This window comes from Mytilus edulis, chromosome 6 (genome assembly GCF_963676685.1).
Source record: "Mytilus edulis chromosome 6, xbMytEdul2.2, whole genome shotgun sequence".
Lineage (NCBI taxonomy): Eukaryota > Metazoa > Mollusca > Bivalvia > Mytilida > Mytilidae > Mytilus > Mytilus edulis.
In genome coordinates this window covers 21,970,792-21,996,120 of record NC_092349.1, presented here as the reverse complement: position 1 = coordinate 21,996,120, position 25,329 = coordinate 21,970,792, and the positions used below count along the sequence as shown (strand labels likewise).

Below are 25,329 nucleotides of genomic sequence, written 5' to 3'. Positions count from 1 at the left end.
CGGATCTGTTTTCATCTGTACCAATATTCCATAACGGTCAACTATATCTTGATTGTGTCAGGTGAACTAACGACGGATTGATTCCTATTTTATCATTCAAATAAATTTCTTTTCAGAATAGATAGTGAAGTTATTGCATATATTAAATAAACTCATCATAGATGTACGTATTCAATATGCAGGCGCTCCAGGAATGTTACTATAAAGAAATAGAAAGATCATAAATGGTTAGTTAAAATCACTCTAGATATGACGTAATCATACATCTTTTCTACATTTTCAAAAGTTCACACACATAGAAAGCTCTGGATGTATACGAATAGAACAGTAGAACAGATGTGTGAGAGAAACGACCCTGAAGTTCAGACAAATCTATTTTTGGTCAACTTTACTTGAGGGATTTGAATTATAATGTTTCTTTATAATCTAGAAATTTATGAATGGATATATTTAGAGAGATATGTTACAAATTATGTCAGTACCAAAGTACTGGCTACTAAGCTGATGATACCTTTGGGGAATGAAAGTCCACCAGCAGAGGTATCGATCCAGCTCTGTTTAAAGAAAGAAAACAACTCTTAATAAAGGTCCAAAACAGAAATGTGTTTCAAAGAAAACAGTTTGACATGTTTTTAGTGTTATTCTGACTGCATTCAAGACACTATGTCATTAAATCATTTAAAATTAACAGATTATATCAGTGTGAGTATGTTTACAAAAAAGAGGGACAGGCTACGCACATAAAAAAACTCCAAATTTAATCCAAAACGAGCCTTTTCCCTGACAATCTGACATTTTCTACATATTTGTTTCACACATATATCATACTTATTATATGGCATGTTTACTTTCAATTGATATGGTCTAATAAATAACATTATACGGACTCATTAGTACCATCCGACCTTCAGTAACAGAATTAACCCTTTTTAATATGGAATGTTGAATTAGCATGAATGTTAAAAAGAAGTATGATAACGTATTGACACTAAATCCAGTAGATGTGTACTGATTGATAGTTAAGTCTTGAATGCATGATTTTTTTAGTTGTTATTTGCTTTGATATAACTGTCAGTAACTGCTAGTATGAGTACTATAAGATATTTATTAGTTAACATTTAAATTTGGTGTTGCTAACAAGTAAAAATTTTTTTTAACTAATTTTGATAGTTCGTTCTTGTGATGTACTGTTGTACCACTTTTCAAGTTTAGGGGAGGGTTGGGATTCCGCTAACATGTTTAACCCCGCCACATTCTGCATGTTTGTGTCTGTCCAATGTCAGGAGTGTTTGGATCCCGTTAACAAGTTATTCCCGCCAAAGTCTCTATGTAGGTACCTGTCCAAATTCAAATGCCTGTAATTCAGTGATTGCCGTTTGTCACTGTGTTAATTACATGAGTGTCTTTGCTTTTGTTGTACATTAACTAGGTCGTCATTTTTTTATTATTAATATTGTTTTAAATTTGTTTTTTCGTGGCTTGATTATGCTTTATTGGCTTTGCTCATTTTTGAAGCCATACGGTGAACTACAGTTGTCAATTTATGTGTCATTTTGTCTGTGGTGAAGAGTTATCATCCAATATCTTCCTTTTTTATATATATGATCGTAAAAAAAATTACAGGATTTGGAAAGTAACATTTTCAAAAGGATGTTTCGTTTGAAAATCAAAACTGAGTGGGACACCACGGCGAGAAGGAGGAGAGAAAACTTTTGGATCCACCAACTCCAGAATTTAGAACCTGATGGTCTAAACGAAAAAGACGATAAAAGATACAGGAAAGATAAAGTATGATTTAATACACAGCATCGTCCTTTTTATCCTGTAAGATTTCTGTCTTAGAAATGTAACAAACTTTAATTTAGCCCATTTATAGTTTCTAAGTATTTATAAACGTAGTTAAATAGAAATTCACGACATCTGATCTCTTCTTAATACCACTATTAGTGCACTTTTTCTTTACACTCGACTGCATAACAATAAAACAACTATTCTATATTTACACTACAAGGTTTTTAAATAGTCATTTATATTGAAACTAGTCACAAGTTCTGGTCTGGTTTTAAATCGGATACCTTAACATTTATACACAATTATCACATGTTATGTTTATTTTTTTTGTTTTTGACCGAAATAAAAACATGTGGTATATTTGTCAACGGGATTGTTTATCTAACAGAAATCAAATGACTAAGATAAACTGAATTGTAGGTCCCCGTTATATATCTATTAAAGGCCCTGATATGACAAAATATAAAACATTTCAGAAACAAAAATGCATTAAAATAGATGCAATCGGGTAACCATCCACTTAAATGAAATTGCTATTAACAAATTTCGTCCGAATATTTTTTTCCTCTATATATACCTGCATTATTATTGCTCAATCCCCGACACTGAACGTCAGCAATGTCTCATACCAACAAAACCAGTAATATATTGTGTAATGTCGGTCTCTAGTAAGTTTTTTATAACTTATTTATCAGTGTATTTAACTAGTTCCTTAACTGCTAACGAAAATGGCCCCAAACACCGATCAATTACTTAAAACATTAGACCTTTCAATTCTTAATTTTTAAATTTTAACACAAACTTATCTTGCAGAATTCACCTTTTTTGATCATATATAGGTATTCATATGCAGTAAATGAATCTCATTAGAAGTAGAATTGTTCATGTATCCACGTACTTTTATTGTTAAACTAAGAAAACACCCGTCTAAACTAATTGTGTTTAATGTCTCTTCAAAACGCGTGTATGACATGGAACATAACATAATAAGGAATCATAATTATCATCCAAACATTCTGTAAGATATTGAAGTCTTTTTTTCAATAAAATGTATGTTAAAAAGTATTGAAGGATAAAGATTGCAAAAATCATTTTGTTCCACAGCATTCTAAATTTGTATGTTTTGTGAATAATACAGAGAAGTGAATATTTATTGTAAATTAATTCCAGCCTCTTTTGTGTTTATCTTATTATTTTGTTTAATGTATAAAGAGTTTGCAAAGTTCCTAGTTTATACATAAAATATGATTCAGTTAACAGTTGAATCGTAGCTGATGTAGAATTTACAAATGACATTTCATTTTTTAATCATACATAATTTGCAATTGATAAACAGAACGTGTTTGACTTTAATGACAATTTTCTTTTCAACGTGTATTGTCTTGTCTTACAAATGTTAAAAACTTTACATTTTAGCCCATTCATAGTTTCTTGTTATTCAAATAGATTTAAGTAGAATTGTAAGACATATTATTTTTTTCTTTTTAATTCAGTTTAAGCAATCAATTTATTACTGGTAAACTCCTCCATATACACAAAGATTCTGTTTGGAAATTTTGTTGTACTAATCCAGAAAGACTAAGTATTTCGATAATAATTCCATGTATTTTAATACAACAAGGATAGTGACATATGTGTCTCTATAAATAGATATAAGAACGAGTGCCATCGAGACAACTCTCCAACCAAGTCACAATTTGTAAAAGTAAACAATTATAGGTCATGATGCATGGACTCCGTATACAATATTGTATAATTCGTTAGTTTTTTAGTCTTTCTCAATAGATGTATATAAAAATATAGCCATCTATTGAAAAAATAGCTCAGTAGAATGTTATAGTAAAAATGAAGGACATTTATGACACAGGTACAATGCTAGATATTAGGTTTGTTTCAAGTCTTTTCCGTATATCAGAACATAGCATTTGATTGAACATTATAAGAAGTTGAAAAAAGCATTAACCCTATATATCTATGTAAATTTCGCGCCAAAATTTACGTCTTCTTTTATAAATAACGAAATAACAAAAATGTTGAACCCACATTTTAATTTCAAGTTTCACAAACAAATGTAAAAGGGTGTCAAATGTACAAAAAAAAACCACTAACACATTGAAAAACAACAATAATGCAACGTTTCGGTATTGACAAGATTAAAGAAACATTGTTTGAAGAATTACAAAGTATCGATTACTTTCACTCATAATTTTTGTTAGTTTTGTATCATATCATTATGTGAGCTGCATTGATCCGATAGATATTCATACAAAGGGAGATAATCGAATAATGGTTTTTGTAATATTTAGTAAGATACACATCACAGCCATGGCGTTGTCTGTTTATTTACGATCTATGAGTTTCAATGTCCCTCTGGTATCTTTCGCCCCTCCTTCATGACAATATTTTTCTTTACGACTTATAAATTGTATTCCTTTTAACGTTTCTGTGCAGATAATGATTTAAATAAAAGGATTCTAAATCTTACAACTAGACACAATATATTGAAACCAAACAAAAAACTACCAGACAAAAAAAAAACAAAAAAAAACAAATATAGGACTGTTAATCTGTTGTTTATCGATTTTTGCTTTCCAGAAAGCTTAAAGAAAATTTGAAAGGCAGATATACTGCCACGAAGAATCAAGTGGCTTGTGTGCATATATCGGGTGTTATTCATAGTGTACTTTCTAAGGATTCCATAAATGGCCTAAAATGTAAATTAAAAATTTGAATAATATTAAAAATGTGTGTTATAGCTAGAAAATTGCAATGATTATGATGAAATTATTTTTTGATAAACTTTAAGATTATTTTTTTTCGACATTATATCATATTTGTTCAGCTCATATTAGACGGTAGAAAGAGTTGTAGCTAGAATTTAAGCCAGATTCTTAGTAAAAAAGGAAGACAACCAGTTAATAAATCGTGTATACTAGTATATATTTAGGTATCTAGTATAAAGATGGGAAATCTTTATCGTCCTTTTTCTGTTCATACATATACAAAAATGAGATAATTTAAGACTGGTCATTTTCAATTGTTTCACGAAAGATGTCAGGTTATTAATAGGATTTTGACATTTGATGCATACTTAAAAACAGAGGAAGGAGATACATAAGAAATATTAAAAATCATAAATCAAAGACAATCTGACAAAGCCTTACCCTCATACCCACTAAATAACCGAATGATAAATACTAAGGTATAAAACACGATAGATCACCCCTAGTTTTTGGTGGGGTTCGTGTTGTTTATTCTTTAGTTTTCTATGTTGTGTCATGTGTACTATTGTTTTTCTGTTTGTCTTTTTCATTTTTAGCCATGGCGTTGTCAGTTTGTTTTAGATTTATGAGTTTGACTGTCCCTTTGGTATCTTTCGTCCCTCTTTTACTTCAGAACGGGATTGTGGATACAATATTTAGGACACATCCGACGCTACAGACGCCACCTGTCAAACATATATACCATAACGGTCAATCAACTCGTAATGTTGTCCATACAATTTCCAAAGGAATGAGTAAAACTTAACCAGTTGGATTGGTCATTTTCATATCTTCCTTAAAACCACAACAATCTATCGAAAATCTTGATGGGAAATACAAGCTCTGAAATAATTTACCAGCAGAGAGATACATATGTACTACGGGCGTCTGAAATGGAACGTCCCAAGTTGGTAATCCAAGATCATATTTTGGTCGTTATATTTTGTGTCAATCGACCCTCATTCTCTATTTTCCAGATGTAAGATTTGAGGCAGAACTTAAAATATCTGTTGTATCTATTATTTCATAATGCGATACACATTGTCACTTAACTTTAAATCAATCAGTAATAGTACACCTCTTTATGGACAGTAATTTTCAATGATAAAGCTAGATTTCTTTCATTATTTTAAGAGGCTTCCATATGACAGATTGATTAATCAAGGACCACCGTTGTTTCCCTGAGCATGCTAAATGTAACAATTATGCTGTCATTTGAAAAATCAAGATTCTTGTTTATGTTAGTTTCACTGAATAGTTTGTTTTAATCAAATTAGTTTTGTATTCAGAATATTGATAACATGTCCCTTAAACAAGAAAATTGTATCTATGTTGGTCATTATTTTTGTTTTGAATCGAAGTAAGACCGTTTTTATATGTGTTGATTGATTGTTGGTGTTTAACCCTCCTATTAAGTGCCAATTTTGGGCTTTTTTGACTGCCCGGAGAAAACCACCGACCTTCGATATTGAAACTGACAACCCTGGTCAATTTAGATTGGAATCGAGTGCATTTACACGAGCGGGGTTCGAACTCACAGCCCTGATTATAGTAGTTACTAACTAGACCACTCGGCCACCGAGGCCCCTCATTTCTATGTGTGGTAGGGATAATGTTTGTCTATAAAATATGAATTTAACGAACTAGTCAAGAATTTGAGCAGACCTGATCGTATGTAATATCTTTTATTTCAAGTTTAATTGGATAAATACAATCAACATAGTCAATAAACTTAAATACAAGCATCGGTGAAAGTGTGATGTATGTATTATTTCAACATGTTCAATTATTTTTATTTACTATATATTCACTTTTATAAAAACTAATAAAACAATTTTCAAATTGCATGATTTATTGCGGGTAAATTAGTTGGTAAATATTCTTCTTGTCCTGTATTACTCTTCTGATTATCCAAATATACAACCTCCACAGCAGCACTCCATGTTTCCGACGCATTCTGCTGTACCGACACATAATTTTTCAACACAGTATGGCTTGCAACCACCAGCAAAGATTCCACAGTCAACCATACTAAAACACTTTTTTGCAGCGTCAGTATACTCCAATCCTATAAGAGAAATTATAGTCAATTGTTAAAACAATATTGTGAGTATCAGGTAACGAATAAAAATTCAGAAATGTTATTTATTTTTACAAAGTGTTAATACTTACATCAATAGATTAAGTAAAATCAAAATAGTGAATCTTTCCATTGGAATCACAAGTTGCTATAAAATGTTTACTGTCATAAAATTAGAAAGGACTACTAGCATATGGAATTTCATTTATTAAAATTTGTGAAATCAAAGACTGATTAACCCCCAGGTAAGAATCCTGTTCAATTTTTGACTATTTTTATGTGCATAAACGGTTGTATCAGCTCTATGATGTTTCTTTTATTATTAGATCTCGAGATCTCGAGTTTCACTGTAAAATATTGTTTATCAAAATGCGCTTCAGTTACCGTATTGTAATTTTGTGCCGTTGAATGTTATTAATTTCAGCAAAAACATGGATTAATGTTATACGAGCTTATGGAATACTTAAATGATTAATGTTTATTAAACTATCTGCATCAAATGTTTTCTAATATAAAGTATGGATTGGTGTTTATAATTCCATGTCCTTTTTTCAAATGTATATTTGACTCATTGAGAACTACAACACTGTAATATATATTAAGAGCGCAAACTTGTTCATTTCAAGTGATTCAATTCGTAACCTTACTGTTGGTTAAGCTGGTCGTTAAGTCAAATTTTAGATGAAGACTATCAAGTACACAATACCAAGCAAATCTATATATATTGGGCTAAGCAGCCTGATCTCTAAGTCATATGTAGAAATTGGTGAGTGTAAATGAAACTATAACCAAATGTATAGGATTGGACCTAGTTATGGATTTGACCGGTTTGAAAGAGAGAGTCGAAGAAGAAGAGCATGCTACTATGATCACATTTATAAAAATCTGACAATGAAATCTGAATATGGACCAAAAAAGAAATTACTAAACCTGTTACAATAATGTTCATACATTTTAAAAAGTGATTAACAACGCTGAGGACATCTGTCAGGATACTCTGAGAGCGATTCAGGACGCAGTTGGTTAGAATAGGAATTGCTTTCGAACAGTTAACATATAAGATATGGATGCTGGAGACGTAATAAATTTCATGTTCATACGTAGTAAATTAGAATAATTTGATCAGCTTTGTTTCAAAGGGGAATCATGGTTAATTTTGTCAATAGATATAACATGTCTAAGAAGATGTGGTATGATTGTTAACGAAACAACCCTCCATTCAAGTCAAAATTTGTAAAAATGAACCATTATAGGTCAATGTACGGTCGTCAACATGGAGCCTTTGCTCATACCGAACAGTAAGCTTAAACAGGCCCTAAAAATTACCAGTGCAAAACCATTCAAACAGGAAAACCAACGGTCAAATCTATATAAAATATAGAAACGAAAAAACACTCTACGGATAATTTAACTCACCTGTCAAACATAATAAGATGAAACAAACACCGATGTAGGCTCTCATGATGCGTCAAAGGTAGTCCTGTAAAATAAAATAAGATGAAACAAACACCGATGTAGGCTCTCATGATGCATCAAAGGTAGTTCTGTAAAATATGTAATAAGATGAAACAAACACCAATGTAGGCTCTCATGATGCGTCAAAGGTAGTCCTGTAAAATAAAATAAGATGAAACAAACACAAATGTAGGCTCTCATGATGCGTCAAAGGTAGTCCTGTTTAATTGAAATGAATATGTTTATATTAACTCATTCAACTCACTTCAACTGTCTATTATTCAACTGTACTTGGATTTCAAACAATACCGAGTAGCCAAACAGGTCTGATAAAATGATTAGGCTTATATACCATTAGCAGTTCGTTTCTGTTTCTAGTTTGAATATTCACAAAAATTGTGCAGTTGGTTTTAACAACCTTGTGTATCACATATCCGTAAAACAAATTCATCTTGAAAAAATTACTCGGATTGATATAAGTTAGAAAATCTGTTTCTAAATATATTAGTAATTGCATTAACCTGAAGTTTATTTAACATACCTGTATCTATAACACAAAGTTCTTGATACAGACGAGTAGCATTTAATGGTCTATATATAGTAAATTAAGTGAAGCGGAAGCGGAAACGGATAAAGGATACAGGGATTGTAACACGATCTCCTTTCGGGAGGGGTCTGTTTTCCAGTTAAGTAAGCTGTTAGTTGTAAGTATTTAAATGATAAACAAAAGTGTGAAAACTTTTGAATTATTGTAATTTGCTGATATTGTGGCATTTCCTTTTGCTTTTCTCTTTAATATTGTTATTTACATCTGCATGTCTCTTCAATATTATTTTTTTTGAATGCCTCATTAATATTGTTCTTTCCTTGTGTATGTCTACTTTAGATTGTCATTTCCTTTTGCATATCTCTTCAATATTGTCATTTTCATCTGCATTTCCCTACAATAGTCAATGTCATTTCCTTATGCCTGTCTCATCAATATTGTCATTTCGTGATGCATGTCTCTATAAGATTGCTCGATTTTGAAGTAGCAGATAATAGTTGGTCTAGATCTTACAAAATTACTTGAAAATCATATGGATTTTATTTCAGACCCAAAGCCACATTGATATTGTCATTGACCTTCTGCATACTAGTATCTCTTCAATATTGTCATTTCCTTTGACATTTCTCTTCAATATCGTCATATACCCTTTGTATGTCTCTTCAATATTGTCATATATCCTTTGTACGTCTCTTCAATATTGTCATATACCCTTTGTACGTCTCTTCAATATCATCATATCGTCGCTGGGCTTCTAAAATGTTGTAAATAACAATTTTTTCAAGAAAAAAATATCTCACAAACAGGCTTTGAAAATTTTGGCAAAATGCATGCTTCCAAAATGTCGTATGTGAACTTGAACATTTTTGTAAATAGCAGTGAAATAAAAACTTTGACATTTCTGGATTATCCAAGAACTTAAATGATTTTCACAGAAATAAAGAAATGTACAATTATTTTTTCCCCAAAGCCATTCTACAACGATTTTCAAGTTTTCATACAACATTTTTGAAGCAAACTTTACAAAGAACTGACATTGGCAATTTTGTAATATGTCTTATTTCACACATTTTGATTGGTCTAACTGTATGCTATTTTGTAATACCAAAGATTTCCTCCCGCCCAGACCATTGGTGTCAAAAAGTATTTTTAGCCAAAAAAGTCATATACGACATTTTAGAAGCCCAGCGACGATATACCCTTTGTACTTCTCTTCAATATTGTCATATACCCTTTGTACGTCTCTTTAATATTGTCATATACCCTTTGTACATCTCTTCAATATTGTCATATACCCTTTGTACGTCTCTTCAATATTGGCATTTACCCTTTGTACGTCTCTTCAATATTGTCATATACCCTTTGTACGTCTCTTTAATATTGTCATATACCCTTTGTACATCTCTTCAATATTGTCATATACCCTTTGTACGTCTCTTCAATATTGTCATATACCCGTTGTACGTCTCTTCAATATCGTCATATACCCTTTGTACGTCTCTTCAATATTGTCATATACCCTTTGTACGTCTCTTTAATATTGTCATATACCCTTTGTACGTCTCTTCAATATTGTCATATACCCGTTGTACGTCTCTTCAATATCGTCATATACCCTTTGTACGTCTCTTCAATATCGTCATATTCCCTTTGTACGTCTCTTCAATATCGTCATATACCGTTTGTACGTCTCTTTAATATTGTCATATACCCTTTGTACGATCTATGAGTTTCAATGTCCCTCTGGTAGCTTTCGCCCCTCCTTTATGACAATCTTTTTCTCTACGACTTATGAATTGTATTCATTTTAACGTTTCTGTGCAGATAATGATTTAAATAAAAGGATTCTAAATCCTACAACTAGACACAATATATTGAAACCAAACAAAAAACTACCAGACAAACAAAAAAAACAAATATAGGACTGTTAATCTGTTGTTTATCGATTTTTGCTTTCCAGAAAGCTTAAATAAAATTTGAAAGGCAGATATACTACCACGAAGAATCAAGTGGCTTGCGTGCATACATCGGGTGTTATTCATAGTGTACTTTCAAAGGATTCCATAAATGGCCTTAAATGTAAATTAAAAATTTGAATAATATTAAAAATGTGTGTTATAGCTAGAAAATTGCAATGATTATGATGAAATTATTTTTTGATAAACTTTAAGATTTTTTTTTTCGACATTATATCATATTTGTTCAGCTCATATTAAACGGTAGAAAGAGTTGTAGCTAGAATTTAAGCCAGATTCTTAGTAAAAAAGAAGACAACCAGTTAATAAATCGTGTATACTAGTATATATTTAGGTATCTAGTATAAAGATGGGAAATCTTTATCGTCCTTTTTCTGTTCATACATATACAAAAATGAGATAATTTAAGACTGGTCATTTTCAATTGTTTCACGAAAGATGTCAGGTTATTAATAGGATTTTGACATTTGATGCATACTTAAAAATAGAGAAAGGAGATACATAAGAAATATTAAAAATCATAAATCAAAGACAATCTGACAAAGCCTTACCCTCATACCCACTAAATAACCGAATGATAAATACTAAGGTATAAAACACGATAGATCACCTCTAGTTTTTGGTGGGGTTCGTGTTGTTTATTCTTTAGTTTTCTATGTTGTGTCATGTGTACTATTGTTTTTCTGTTTGTCTTTTTCATTTTTAGCCATGGCGTTGTCAGTTTGTTTTAGATTTATGAGTTTGACTGTCCCTTTGATATCTTTCGTCCCTCTTTTACTACAGAACGGGATTGTGGATACAATATTTAGGACACATCCGACGCTACAGACGCCACCTGTCAAACATATATACCATAATGGTCAATCAACTCGTAATGTTGTCCATACAATTTCCAAAGGAATGAGTAAAACTTAACCAGTTGGATTGGTCATTTTCATATCTTCCTTAAAACCACAACAATCTATCAAAAATCTTGATGGGAAATACAAGGTCTGAAATAATTTACCAGCAGAGAGATACATATGTACTACGGGCGTCTGAAATGGAACGTTCCAAGTTGGTAATCCAAGATCATATTTTGGTCGTTATATTTTGTGTCAATCGACCCTCATTCTCTATTTTCCAGATGTAAGATTTGAGGCAGAACTTAAAATATCTGTTGTATCTATTATTTCATAATGCGATACACATTGTCACTTAACTTTAAATCAATCAGTAATAGTACACCTCTTTATGGACAGTAAATTTCAATGATAAAGCTAGATTTCTTTCATTATTTTAAGAGGCTTCCATATGACATCAGTCTTGTATGAATAGAGGTACAGATTGATTAATCGATGACCACCGTTGTTTCCCTGAGCATGCTAAATGTAACAATTATGCTGTCATTTGAAAAATCTAGATTCTTGTTTATGTTAGTTTGTTTTAATCAAATTAGTTTTGTATTCAGAATATTGATAACATGTCCCTTAAACAAGACAATTGTATCTATGTTGGTCATTATTTTTTGTTTTGAATCCAAGTAAGACCGTTTTTTTATATGTGTTGATTGATTGTTGGTGTTTAACCCTCCTTTTAAGTGCCAATTTTGGGCTTTTTCGACTGCCCGGAGAAAATCACCGACCTTCGATATTGAAACTGACAACCCTGGAAATTTAGATTGGAATCGAGTGCATCCACACGAGCGGGGTTCGAACTCACAGCCCTCATTACAGTAGTTACTAACTAGACCACTCGGCCACCGAGACCCCTCATTTCTATGTGTGGTAGGGATAATGTTTGTCTAAAAATATGAATTTAACGAACTAGTCAAGAATTTGAGCAGACCTGATTGTATGTAATATCTTTTATTGTATGTTTAATTGGATAAATACAATCAACATAATCAATGATCTTAAATACAAGCATCGGTGAAACTGTGATGTATGTATTATTTCAATTATTTTTATTTACTATATATTCACTTTTATTAAAACTAATAAAACAATTTTCAAATTGCATGATTTATTGCGGGTAAATAAGTTGGTAAATGATCTTCTTGTCCTGTATTTCTCTTCTGATTATCCAAATATACAACCTCCACAGCAGCACTCCATGTTTCCGACGCATTCTGCTGTACCGACACATAATTTTTCAACACAGTATGGCTTGCAACCACCAGCAAAGATTCCACAGTCAACCATACTAAAACACTTTTTTGCAGCGTCAGTATACTCAAATCCTATAAGAGAAATTACAGTCAATTGTTAAAACAATATTATGAGTATCAGGTAACGAATAAAAATTCAGAAATGTTATTTATTTTTACAAAGTGTTAATACTTACATCAATAGATTAAGTAAAATCAAAATAGTGAATCTTTCCATTGGAATCACAAGTTGCTATAAAGTGTTTACTGTCATAAAATTAGAAAGGACTACTAGCATATGGAATTTCATTTATTAAAATTTGTGAAATCAAAGACTGATTAACCCCCAGGTAAGAATCCTGTTAAATTTTTGACTATTTTTATGTTCATAAACGGTTGTATCAGCTCTATGATGTTTCTTTTATTATTAGATCTCGAGATCTCGAGTTTCACTGTAAAATATTGTTTATCAAAATGCGCTTCAGTTACCGTATTGTAAGTTTGTGCCGATTAATTTCAGCAAAAACATGGATTAATGTTATACGAGCTTATGGAATACTTAAATGATTAATGTTAATATCTGCATCAAATGTTTTCTAATATAAAGTATGGATTGGTGTTTATAATTCCATGTCCTTTTTTCAAATGTATATTTGACTCATTGAGAACTAAAACACTGTAATATATATTAAAAGCGCAAACGTGTTCATTTCAAGTGATTCAATTCGTAACCTTACTGTTGGTTAAGCTGGTCGTTAAGTCAAATTTTAGATGAAGACTATCAAGTACACAATACAAGCAAATCTATATATATTGGGCTAAGCAGCCTGATCTCTAAGTCATATGTAGAAATTGGTGAGTGTAAATGAAACTATAACCAAATGTATAAGATTGGAGCTAGTTATGGATTTGACCGGTTTGAAAGAGAGAGTCGAAGAAGAAGAGCATGCTACTATGATCACATTTATAAAAATCTGACAATGAAGTCTGAATATGGACCAAAAAAGAAATTACTAAACCTGTTACAATAATGTTCATACATTTTAAAAAGTGATTAACAACGCTGAGGACATCTGTCAGGATACTCTGAGAGCGATTCAGGACGCAGTTGGTTAGAATAGGAATTGCTTTCGAACAGTTAACATATAAGATATGGATGCTGGAGACATAATAAATTTCATGTTCATACGTAGTAAATTAGAATAATTTGATCAGCTTTGTTTCAAAGGGGAATCATGGTTAATTTTGTCAATAGATATAACATGTCTAAGAAGATGTGGTATGATTGTTAACGAAACAACCCTCCATTCAAGTCAAAATTTGTAAAAATGAACCATTATAGGTCAATGTACGGTCGTCAACATGGAGCCTTTGCTCATACCGAACAGTAAGCTTAAACAGGCCCTAAAAATTACCAGTGCAAAACCATTCAAACAGGAAAACCAACGGTCAAATCTATATAAAATATAGAAACGAAAAACACTCTACGGATAATTTAACTCACCTGTCAAACATAATAAGATGAAACAAACACCGATGTAGGCTCTCATGATGCGTCAAAGGTAGTCCTGTAAAATAAAATAAGATGAAACAAACACCGATGTAGGCTCTCATGATGCATCAAAGGTAGTTCTGTAAAATATGTAATAAGATGAAACAAACACCAATGTAGGCTCTCATGATGCGTCAAAGGTAGTCCTGTAAAATAAAATAAGATGAAACAAACACAAATGTAGGCTCTCATGATGCGTCAAAGGTAGTCCTGTTTAATTGAAATGAATATGTTTATATTAACTCATTCAACTCACTTTCCACTGTCTATTATTCAACTGTACTTGGATTTCAAACAATACCGAGTAGCCAAACAGGTCTGATAAAAAGATTAGGCTTATATACCATTAGCAGTTTGTTTCTGTTTCTAGTTTGAATATTCACAAAAATTGTGCAGTTGGTTTTAACAACCTTGTGTATCACATATCCGTAAAACAAATTCATCTTGAAAAAATTACTCGGATTGATATAAGCTAGAAAATTTGTTTCTAAATATATTAGTAATTGCATTAACATAAAGTTTATTTAACATACCTGTATCTATAACACAAAGTTCTTGATACAGACGAGTAGCATTTAATGGTCTATATATAGTAAATTAAGTGAAGCGGAAGCGGAAACGGATAAAGGATATAGGAATTGTTACACGATATCCTTTCGGGAGGGGTCTGTTTTCCAGTTAAGTAAGCGGTTAGTTCTAAGTATTTAAATGATAAACAAAGGTGTCAAAACATTTGAATTATTGTAATTTGCTGATAATGTAGCATTTCCTTTTGCTTTTCTCTTTAATATTGTCATTTACATCTGCATGTCTCTTCAATATTATTTTTTGTGAATGCCTCATTAATATTGTTCTTTCCTTGTGTATGTCTACTTTAGATTGTCATTTCCTTTTGCATATCTCTTCAATATTGTCATTTTCATCTGCATTTCCCTACAATAGTCAATGTCATTTCCTTATGCCTGTCTCATCAATATTGTCATTTCGTGATGCATGTCTCTATAAGATTGCTCGATTTTGAAGTAGCAGATAATAGTTGGTCTAGATCTTACAAAATTACTTGAAAATCATATGGATTTTATTTCAGACCCAAAGCCACATTGATATTGTCATGGACCTTCTGCATACTAGTATCTCTTCAATATTGTCATTTCCTTTGACATTTCTCTTCAATATCGTCATATATCCTTTGTACGTCTCTTCAATATTGTCATATATTCTTTGTACGTCTCTTCAATATTGTCATATACCCTTTGTACGTCTCTTCAATATCATCATATACCCTTTGTACTTCTCTTCAATATTGTCATATACCCTTTGTACGTCTCTTTAATATTGTCATATACCCTTTGTACATCTCTTCAATATTGTCATATACCCTTTGTACGTCTCTTCAATATTGGCATATACCCTTTGTACGTCTCTTTAATATTGTCATATACCCTTTGTACATCTCTTCAATATTGTCATATACCCTTTGTACGTCTCTTCAATATTGGCATATACCCTTTGTACGTCTCTTCAATATTGTCATATACCCGTTGTACGTCTCTTCAATATCGTCATATACCCTTTGTACGTCTCTTCAATATCGTCATATTCCCTGTGTACGTCTCTTCAATATCGTCATATACCGTTTGTACGTCTCTTCAATATCGTCATTTACCCTTTGCACGTCTCTTCAATATTGTCATATATCCTTTGTACGTCTCTTCAATATTGTCATATACCCTTTGTACGTCTCTTCAATATCATCATATACTCTTTGCACGTCTCTTCAATATTGTCATATATCCTTTGTACTTCTCTTCAATATTGTCATATACCCTTTGTACGTCTCTTTAATATTGTCATATACCCTTTGTACATCTCTTCAATATTGTCATATACCCTTTGTACGTCTCTTCAATATTGGCATTTACCCTTTGTACGTCTCTTCAATATTGTCATATACCCTTTGTACGTCTCTTTAATATTGTCATATATCCTTTGTACGTCTCTTCAATATTGTCATATACCCTTTGTACGTCTCTTCAATATTGTCATATACCCTTTGTACGTCTCTTCAATATTGGCATATACCCTTTGTACGTCTCTTCAATATTGTCATATACCCGTTGTACGTCTCTTCAATATCGTCATATTCCCTTTGTACGTCTCTTCAATATCGTCATATACCGTTTGTACGTCTCTTCAATATCGTCATTTACCCTTTGTACGTCTCTTTAATATTGTCATATACCCTTTGTACGTGTCTTCAATATCGTCGTATACCGTTTGTACGTCACTCTAATATCGTCATATACCTTGTGTAGGTCTCTTCAATATCGTCATATTCCCTTTGTACGTCTCTTCAATATCGTCATATACCGTTTGTACGTCTCTTCAATATCGTCATTTACCCTTTGTACGTCTCTTTAATATTGTCATATACCCTTTGTACGTGTCTTCAATATCGTCGTATACCGTTTGTACGTCACTCTAATATCGTCATATACCTTGTGTAGGTCTCTTCAATATCGTCATATACCTTGTGTAAGTCTCTTCAATGTTGTCTTATACCTTTTGTACGTCTCTTTAATATTGTCATATACCCTTTGTACGTCTCTCTATAAAAGTCTAGATTGAAAACTTTTATGGATATTATATAGCTTCAATTGTAGAAAAAAAGTATATTTAATTTAACTTAATTAATGTTATTTGATAAAATATATTTCAAGAACCATTTTCTCTACTTAGATAGAAAATTTATGCGTTTTCAAATGAATCCCTCTGATATTCAACTAAAAACAATATCGGCAACATATGGTTAAGATTCTCCGAAATAAAGAACGGGAAACCAAACAATGTACTCTACGAAAAAATACAAATTTCCCAATTCATTCGATACTTTAGAGCTTGCAGCTGCTACTCAGACTTAGTAAAACGTCACCAGGTTCTTTAACAAAAAGTTGATAAACCAGAGTTTTGTTAAAGAACGTATCGTACTTTTTCTAAATAAGTTCATCGGACTATACCAAGACATGGTGATATATATTTCGTATCAACTTCACAAATAATACACAATGGCCTTAAAGTACAGATCGTAGGTACTGACGATGTAAATTATCTCAATAACGTGTTATAGTTACTTGAAAAGCGGTTTGTACTCGAACCGGCAGAAAAAATTAGCCAATAATAAAGTGGTGGTGTGACTCATATACTACACGGAAGTTTTCCACAACGAAATTATAAGATCTTCTTCAATCAGGTCTGTACGCTACATTTATAAACAAGCATACCACTGCCACTACCCAGCTTAAAGCCTCTTCCGAATATTTGAAAGTCCCAACAATGTCCCGGTTACATGAAGTACACACACAACCGTCTAAATTTGCCTGTACCAAGTCAGGAATATGACAGTTGCTGTTCATTCGTTTGATGTGCTTTATCATTTGATTTTGCCATTTAATTAATAGGTATTTTCCGTTTTGAATTTTCCTCGGAGTTCAGTATTTTTGTGATTTTACTTTTTTATATTCATCTCTGCCTCAAGTAAGTGCATAACCATTAATATGTCAGTGCTTTTGAGAACATTCCTTACTACTATCAAAACATTTTTTATTATTTTTTGTAATAAAGCTGGTTTGCAACAGACTGTCGGCATTCCAATGGGAACCAATTGTGACCCTCTTCTTGCCGACTTGTTTCTTTATTATTATGAGGCTAACTTCATACAGGAACGTCTTAGGAAGATAAGAAATTAGCGATATTCTTTAACTCTACTTTCCGCTATATAGATGACGTTTTTTCAATAAATAATTCAAAATTTGGTGACTATGTTGAACGCATCTATCCCATCGAACTAAAAATAAGGGATACAACAAATACAATTAAGTCGGCCTCATATCTTGACTTATATCTAGAAATTGACAATGAGGGTCGGTTGAAAACAAAGCTTTACGACAAAAGAGATGATTTCAGCTTTCCAATTGTGAAAGTTTCATTTCTAAGTAGCAACATTCCAGCAGTACCTGCATACGGGGTATGTATCTCCCAATTGATACGATATTCCCGTGCTTGCATTTCCTATAATGATTTTCCTGATAGAGGGTCGCTGCTCACAAGGAAGCTATTAAACCTAGAGTTCCAAATTGTGAAGTTGAAATCATCCCTTCGTAAATTTTACGGACGCCATCACGAGTTGGTTGACCGTTTTGGAATAACCGTTTTACAAATGATATCGGATATGTTCCTTACGTCGTAACTACAATCCCATTCCCTTTCATGAATGTAACCTACCGAATTAGACTATATACCAGATTTTTAATAGCATAAGCAACACGACGGGTGCCACATATGGAGCAGGATCTGCTTACCCTTCACGAGCACCTGAGATTACCCCTATTTTTTGGTGTGGTTCTTGTTGCTTATTTTTAGTTTTCTATGTTGTTTCATGTGTTTTATTGATTATCTGTTTGTCTTTTTATTTTTAACCAGGCGTTGTGAGTTTATTTTCTATTTATGAGTTTAACTGTCCCTCTGGTATCTTTCGTCCCTTTTTTATGGAAATAATATTAATTATTTTTGGAGAATTAAAAATTAGTTTGAGGTTTTAGATAAAATGCATGCTTTTGATGGTCCTTTTACCTCTGTTGAGAGTTAAGATTTGTTAACTGTCTTCACTACACTTCCACACAATATGATCAAGAAATATTTTGTTTTTATTAATTAAATGGTTGTATGAAAAATTGCCTGTACCAAATCAGAAATATGACAATTGTTATCCATTCTTTTGATATGTTTGAGCTGTTAATTTTGCCATTTGATAAGGGACTTTCTATTTTGTAATTTCCAAGACGGTGATGTTCATTGGTTCCATAATACAGTGTTTATACATCCCAACTCGTTTGTTATGCCCTTGTATGTAGTGATGTCATATATTTGAACAATTATAATCAATGCATCAATGGTAAATTATAAAGTCATTTCGTAACCATAAATTACTTAAACCATTAAATAAATGTTCCTCTATAAAACTTATTAAAATCGGTATTTCACATCCCTAATTCTACGGTAATATTGCACAAAAAGTGGTAAAAATAATGGTAATGATGATGTGGTCCGTGTAAACACAACGAACATTATACGAACTTATTAGTAAAGATTATCTTATCAATGTTGTAATATGATCTCTGAATATTGTTAACCTTGGCACTAGTACCGATTTTTTTCATCAACAAATTAAAACAAAACTAAATTTGTATTCTTAAGGATGTATAAATACACATTCACGTTTATTTTCTATACTGAGATCCCTTGATATATATATAGAGTTATGCATATATACCAAACAGGTTAATTCCTAACTATCCTACTGCTTGTTGATACTTTTATTTTGACATTGCACAAGTCATGTCGTCCTTGAGTATCCATGACGTAAAACAAAAAATCCGTTTTATTTATTTAAGTTGATTTTAGGCTTCGAAGCTTGAGTTGTTATTATTAATTGTTTCATGCTTTAGCTACCTTTCAATAACTGCCAGTACTCTCAAATCGTAATTTCGTGTTACTTTGAATGCGATACTATTGGAAATGCATTTTAGTTATTTTCGCTTATATCTCGTGTTACTGCTTTTGATATATACCACCTTTGCTTAGTAGCTAGTGTGGCAATAACGTTTCTCTTCAGTTCCGTCAAAATAGATCGAAAACAAATTGACAACGCCATGACTGAAGACTAAATAACACGAACCCCAGCAAAAACTGCTTGTGATCTCAGGTGCTCTGGAAGGGTAACCAGACCCTGCTCTACATGTGGCACCCGTGGTGTTGCTTATGTTATTACAAATCCGGTAAATAGTCTAATTAGATAGGTCACATACATAACAAAGGAAAAGGGATTGTAGTGACGACATAAGGAACAGTTCCGATATCATCTGTGAAACGGTTATTACATAACGGTCAACCAACTCGTGATGGCGTCCGTAATATTTACTAAGGGATGTGAACCATCGTTGTCTACCGTATATTTTTTTATACATCTCATCCCCTTTGTTAATAATTGTAAATTTATTTTGTGTCATAGATCAAACTAATTTCGTTCAGTATATTATTACTAGTTTTTTTTAATTATAAAATTGAGAATGGAAATGAGGAATGTGTCAAAGCGACAACAACCTTACCATAGAGCAGACAACAGCCGAAGTCAATAGACAATTTCATATAACCGACTTCGACTACGGATTATGCACTTTTCTGACAGGTTACCTTTTTCTGTGGTAGGACATTCGTATACCAATTGAAATAAGAGCAAGATAAATAATTAACCTTCTGCAGAGCACAGGAGTAACACATGTACTTTGTTTTTTGTAGGTGTTGTCTTGTCGTCGTGTTCCTTTTGTGTCCTTCCTTGATTTATGATTCCAAATCTCCCCTTGTTATTTGCTGCATTGCTTGATTAATAAAGGCAACAGTAGTATACCGCTGTTCAAACTCATAAATCCATGGACAAAAAACAAAATCGGGGTAACAAACTAAAACTTAGGGAAACGGGTAAATTCATCAACTCTTTATCAAAATGATGACATTTGGCGCTGTCAATCCATTAAAATCTAGTTCTCAAGGGTTATAGTTAAAATATGTAATCACAATATTGGCCAAGTTATATGGTCATTGTATATTGAATAACACTTTGGTAAACATGCAACCTATTACAGTCAACTTCTAAGTCGTTTGGTTTTTGGTGGAGAGTTGTGTAATAGGTAAGCTTAACACTTTTTCGTACACCTAAATAATACATTAAAGATAATCCTGATACTCTTCGAAATTAACAAAACATATTTTAGGCCTCAAACCAACAATGCTTAAAAATACTCCGATTGAATTCTTGTAAAACTTAATATCAATTAAAGTACAAACAGTGAAAGTTATCCTTATTGACAGTTCAGGTTAGGATACATAAGTTAAGAATTGAGATGATATACATATATACATGTCACAGATAGATATTAAACGGCCTACCTGTCTTTCAACAACCATCTTAACCTTCAGCTCGAATTTTCGATAAGATATTATAACTTCACATAAATTTTTCGTACACGATCGATGGTACTAAGTTGAAAGGATGTTTATGTCAATGCTCATGAGTTTTACCCTCTTTTGTGACTAGATACGAGGTGGTTTTATTTACCCTTATGGTGATATTTATCTTTATAATCTAACGAACAAGTTAAGAACTGGAGCAGACCTGGTCGTATGTTATACCTTATATTACAAGTTAAGTTGGACAAATGCAATCAACATAATTACTGAACTTAAAACCTAGCATCTGTGAAATTATGTGGTATTGATTATTACAAATATTTTTATTTACCAGTCTATGAACTAAGCCCAAGAATTTGCATCAACATGATGTTGAATAAAAAGCGAACTTATCTCTTGCACCACTAAGAAAACACCATATTTTCAAATTAAACTGTCACGTCAATTATATTATGTTAGTTCACAGACACCACATGGTTTCTCTATTATCTATAGGTGACAATTGTTGCAAGAAGGGATAAAAATGAAATACACAATACCAATCTAGAAAAGTATCTTTTTTTCATTATATATATATGTGATTTTGATTTTTTTTACAAAATTTAATTTTTTCAATAAATTGCAAGATGAAAATAATTCAAAAACCATATATAAAAATAATTAGTTTTCAAATAAATCTTGAGAGGCAGGATACTTCAAAGAATATTTCCAAAATATTTTTTATTTAAATTTAGAAAAAAATGGCGGAGGGTCAACCCCAAATGTTCCTGTGCATTTTCCTAAAACTTTCAAAGTTTTACAATTTTGTGTTAAAACATCTGTTAGTTAAGTAATATTATCGGTCGCCTTATCAGTATGAAATGACAGATTTATAGCACAACTTAACCAGTTTATAAGTGAGAGAAGATATGAAATTGTCACTTTCTTGTGCATGGAATTAGGACTGTTACTATCTTTTTACAATAATACGAATAAATCAATTTTCAAATTGCGTTATTTATTTCGAGTAAATACGTTGATAAACATCCTTCTTGTTCTGTATTTCATTCTGATTATCCCAGTATACAACCATGACAACAGCATTCAATATTTCCGACGCACTCGGCTTTACCGACACACAATTTCTTAACACAGTCTGGTCTGCAACCTTCAATGGCGAATCCACAGTCAACACTACTAAAACACTTTTTTGCAGCGTCAGTATTCTCCAATCCTATAAGACAATTTTTAAAACAATCTTGAACGTATCAGGTAACGAAAAAAAAAATGTTATTTATAGTAACACAATGTAAATACTTGCATCAATATATTTGGTAAACTCAAAATTATGTTAAATCTTTCTGTTGGAATCACAAGTTGCTATGTTATGTTTACTGTCATAGAATTAGATAGAACTACTATCATATGGAATTTCATTTATTAAAATGTTTGACACTAAAGAGTGTATAGCCTTCAGGTATGAATCATGTTCAAAGTTTGACTATATTTGTGTTCCTAATCAATGTATCAGCTCTTTGATGTTTATTGTATAATCAAATTTCAAATAAACATCTCGAGTCTCTGACAAAATATTGTTTATCGAAACCTACATAAGTTACTGCATTGTAAGTTTGTACCGTTGAATGTTATTGACGATCAAGACTTATTATTTCAGCAACCATTAGTATTTATACTCTATGAGGTTATTGGGTGCTTGACTAATTAATGCTAGTTAAATCATCTGCATCAAATGTTTCGTAATTTACAGTATGGATTTGGTTACTATTTTTATGACTCTTTGTTTCTAATGTATATATGATTCATTGAGAACTACAACACATCGCAATACTGTAATATATGAATAACGCAAACGTGTCCATGTCAAGCATATCCATTCGAAAGCGTACTGTGGGGTTAAGCTGTACGTTTTGTCGCATTTTAGATAAACACTATCAAGTACTATGTATCAAGCAAATCTCGTTCTCAAACCCAAAATAAATATCTGCAATAGAGCCTACTAGCCTTATCTCCTATGTTTCAAATTTTGCGAAGCAATGAAAATAGAAATAAATGTAAAGCATTGGACCTAGTTATGAATTGAACAGGTTCGAAAAGAGAGGCGAAGAAGAAGAGCATGCTACCCTGATCAGATTTATCAACATTCGAAAATGAATTCTTAATCAGACAAAAATGTACTTCTAGAAATGTTACAATGATGTTCATACATTTAAATGATTTACAACACAATTCCTACATATTTCATACCACATGTCGTGTTTCAAATAACGAATTGTAGGTATTACTAACATTGGACTTGAGTTTGTCTTGTGTATATTTTAAAAGCCTATGATACATATACTAGAGCACTAACAATACGGACGGGTATAAACAGACCATCTTGTATTGTTGTCTCTGAGGACATCATCTATATACCCTGAGGCCCATTGAAGACGCAGGTGGTTAGAATAGGTTTTGTTTTCGAAGGAAACAACATTTAAGATATGAAACATGGCTACGTTTTTAAAATTTGACTTAATATTTAATGAATTAGAATCCTGAATTTCTGATTCATTTTATTTCAAAGGGTAATCAAATAGGCCAGACGAGCGTTTCGTCTACATCATTGACGCTCATATCAAAATGGATAGAAAGCGAAACAAGTGTAAAGCTGAAGAGCATTAAGGGCCCATAGTTCCAAAAGTGTGTCAAATACGGGTGAGGTAATCTATGCATAAGATAAAACAAGTATATCGAATAATTCAGATATTTACAATCATTTACGGTTGTCAGTACGGCTAAATTAACTTACCTGTCATACAGAATAAGATGAAACAAACACCAATATAGGCTTTCATAATGCAGTAAAGGTAGTCCTGTAAAATAAAATAAGATGAAACAAACACAAATTGTAATGAATATGTTAATGGAAACTCATTCAACTCATTCTCAACTGTCTTAAATCGAAAGGTAAATTCGACCCCTAACAATTGTGTCACCAAGAAAGTTCATCAAGAAAAGATGATTCAGATGGACAAAAACTATAAGTTGTATGTAATGATATTCATGTTTTCATAGTTGAAGTTCATTTAACATACTTGTATCTTTATAACAAAGTTGTTGATACAAACGAGTAGCATCTGATGGTCTATATATAGTAAATAAAGTGTAGCGGAAAAAGGATAAAGGATACAGGGATTGTAACATGATCTCCTTTAGGGAGGGGTCAATTTTCCAGGTAGGTAAGCGGTTAGTTCTAAGTATTTAAATAATAAACAAAGGTGTCAAAACATTTTGAATTATTATAATTTGCTGATATTGTGGCATTTCCTTTTGCTTTTCTCTTCAATATTGTTATTTTCTCTCTGCATGTCTCTTCAATATTGTTATTTCCTTCAGGATATTATTTTAATATTGTCATTGCCTTTTACAGGTCTCTTTTATATTGTCATTTTCTTTGGCATTTCTCACAAATATTGTCATTTTCCGTTGCATTTCTCTTTAATATTGTTATTTCTTCGTTCATGTTCCATCTATAATGTCATTTCCTTATGCATGTCTCTAATATTGTCATTTCATTATGTATGCCTCCATAAGATGGATCGGGTGACTACCACCATATTGAATTTTGAAGTTGGTGTAGATCTTGAATGAAATGTGCAAGTTTGGAGAGTATTTTTTAATTCATGTGGAAGACTTTTAATCTAAACATAAAAGAATTATGTGTTTTATTTTATTCACCTCTGTATTTTCTTTAAAAACACAATATTTGTGTGAGATAACTCAGTTCCAGTTATTTTATAATAGAAAGTGTTGTATATTTACATATTTTGATATGAAGCGGCGAAAGGTCGGTCAAAAGTACTGATAAATGTTCAAAAATTAAAAAACATCATAGGTCACCGTGCACTTTCCCAAGCAAATCGACAATAAGGCATGTAAGGTACTGTTAGTTAATACATAACAAGTTCAATTTATACTTCATATCCCTGATGATGTCTATTTCAAAATTGTAAATACACTCATTATAGAAACCAGG

The 25,329-nt window shown here is 31.9% G+C and overlaps 3 long non-coding RNA genes across 3 annotated transcripts; all 3 read right to left on the bottom strand.

Annotated features, from left to right (window-relative positions):
• Positions 1–6,387: 6,387 nt before the first annotated feature.
• LOC139526023 (uncharacterized) lies at positions 6,388–8,297 on the bottom strand. The gene is made up of 2 exons (XR_011665091.1): positions 8,050–8,297; positions 6,388–6,621 (listed from the first exon to the last, which is right to left on the bottom strand). It is a non-coding gene; the product is annotated as an uncharacterized lncRNA (long non-coding RNA).
• A 4,301-nt stretch (positions 8,298–12,598) lies between these two features.
• LOC139526022 (uncharacterized) lies at positions 12,599–14,583 on the bottom strand. The gene is made up of 2 exons (XR_011665090.1): positions 14,244–14,583; positions 12,599–12,832 (listed from the first exon to the last, which is right to left on the bottom strand). It is a non-coding gene; the product is annotated as an uncharacterized lncRNA (long non-coding RNA).
• Positions 14,584–22,294: 7,711 nt separating this feature from the next.
• On the bottom strand, positions 22,295–24,180 carry LOC139526021 (uncharacterized). The gene is made up of 2 exons (XR_011665089.1): positions 24,103–24,180; positions 22,295–22,527 (listed from the first exon to the last, which is right to left on the bottom strand). It is a non-coding gene; the product is annotated as an uncharacterized lncRNA (long non-coding RNA).
• Positions 24,181–25,329: the final 1,149 nt, after the last annotated feature.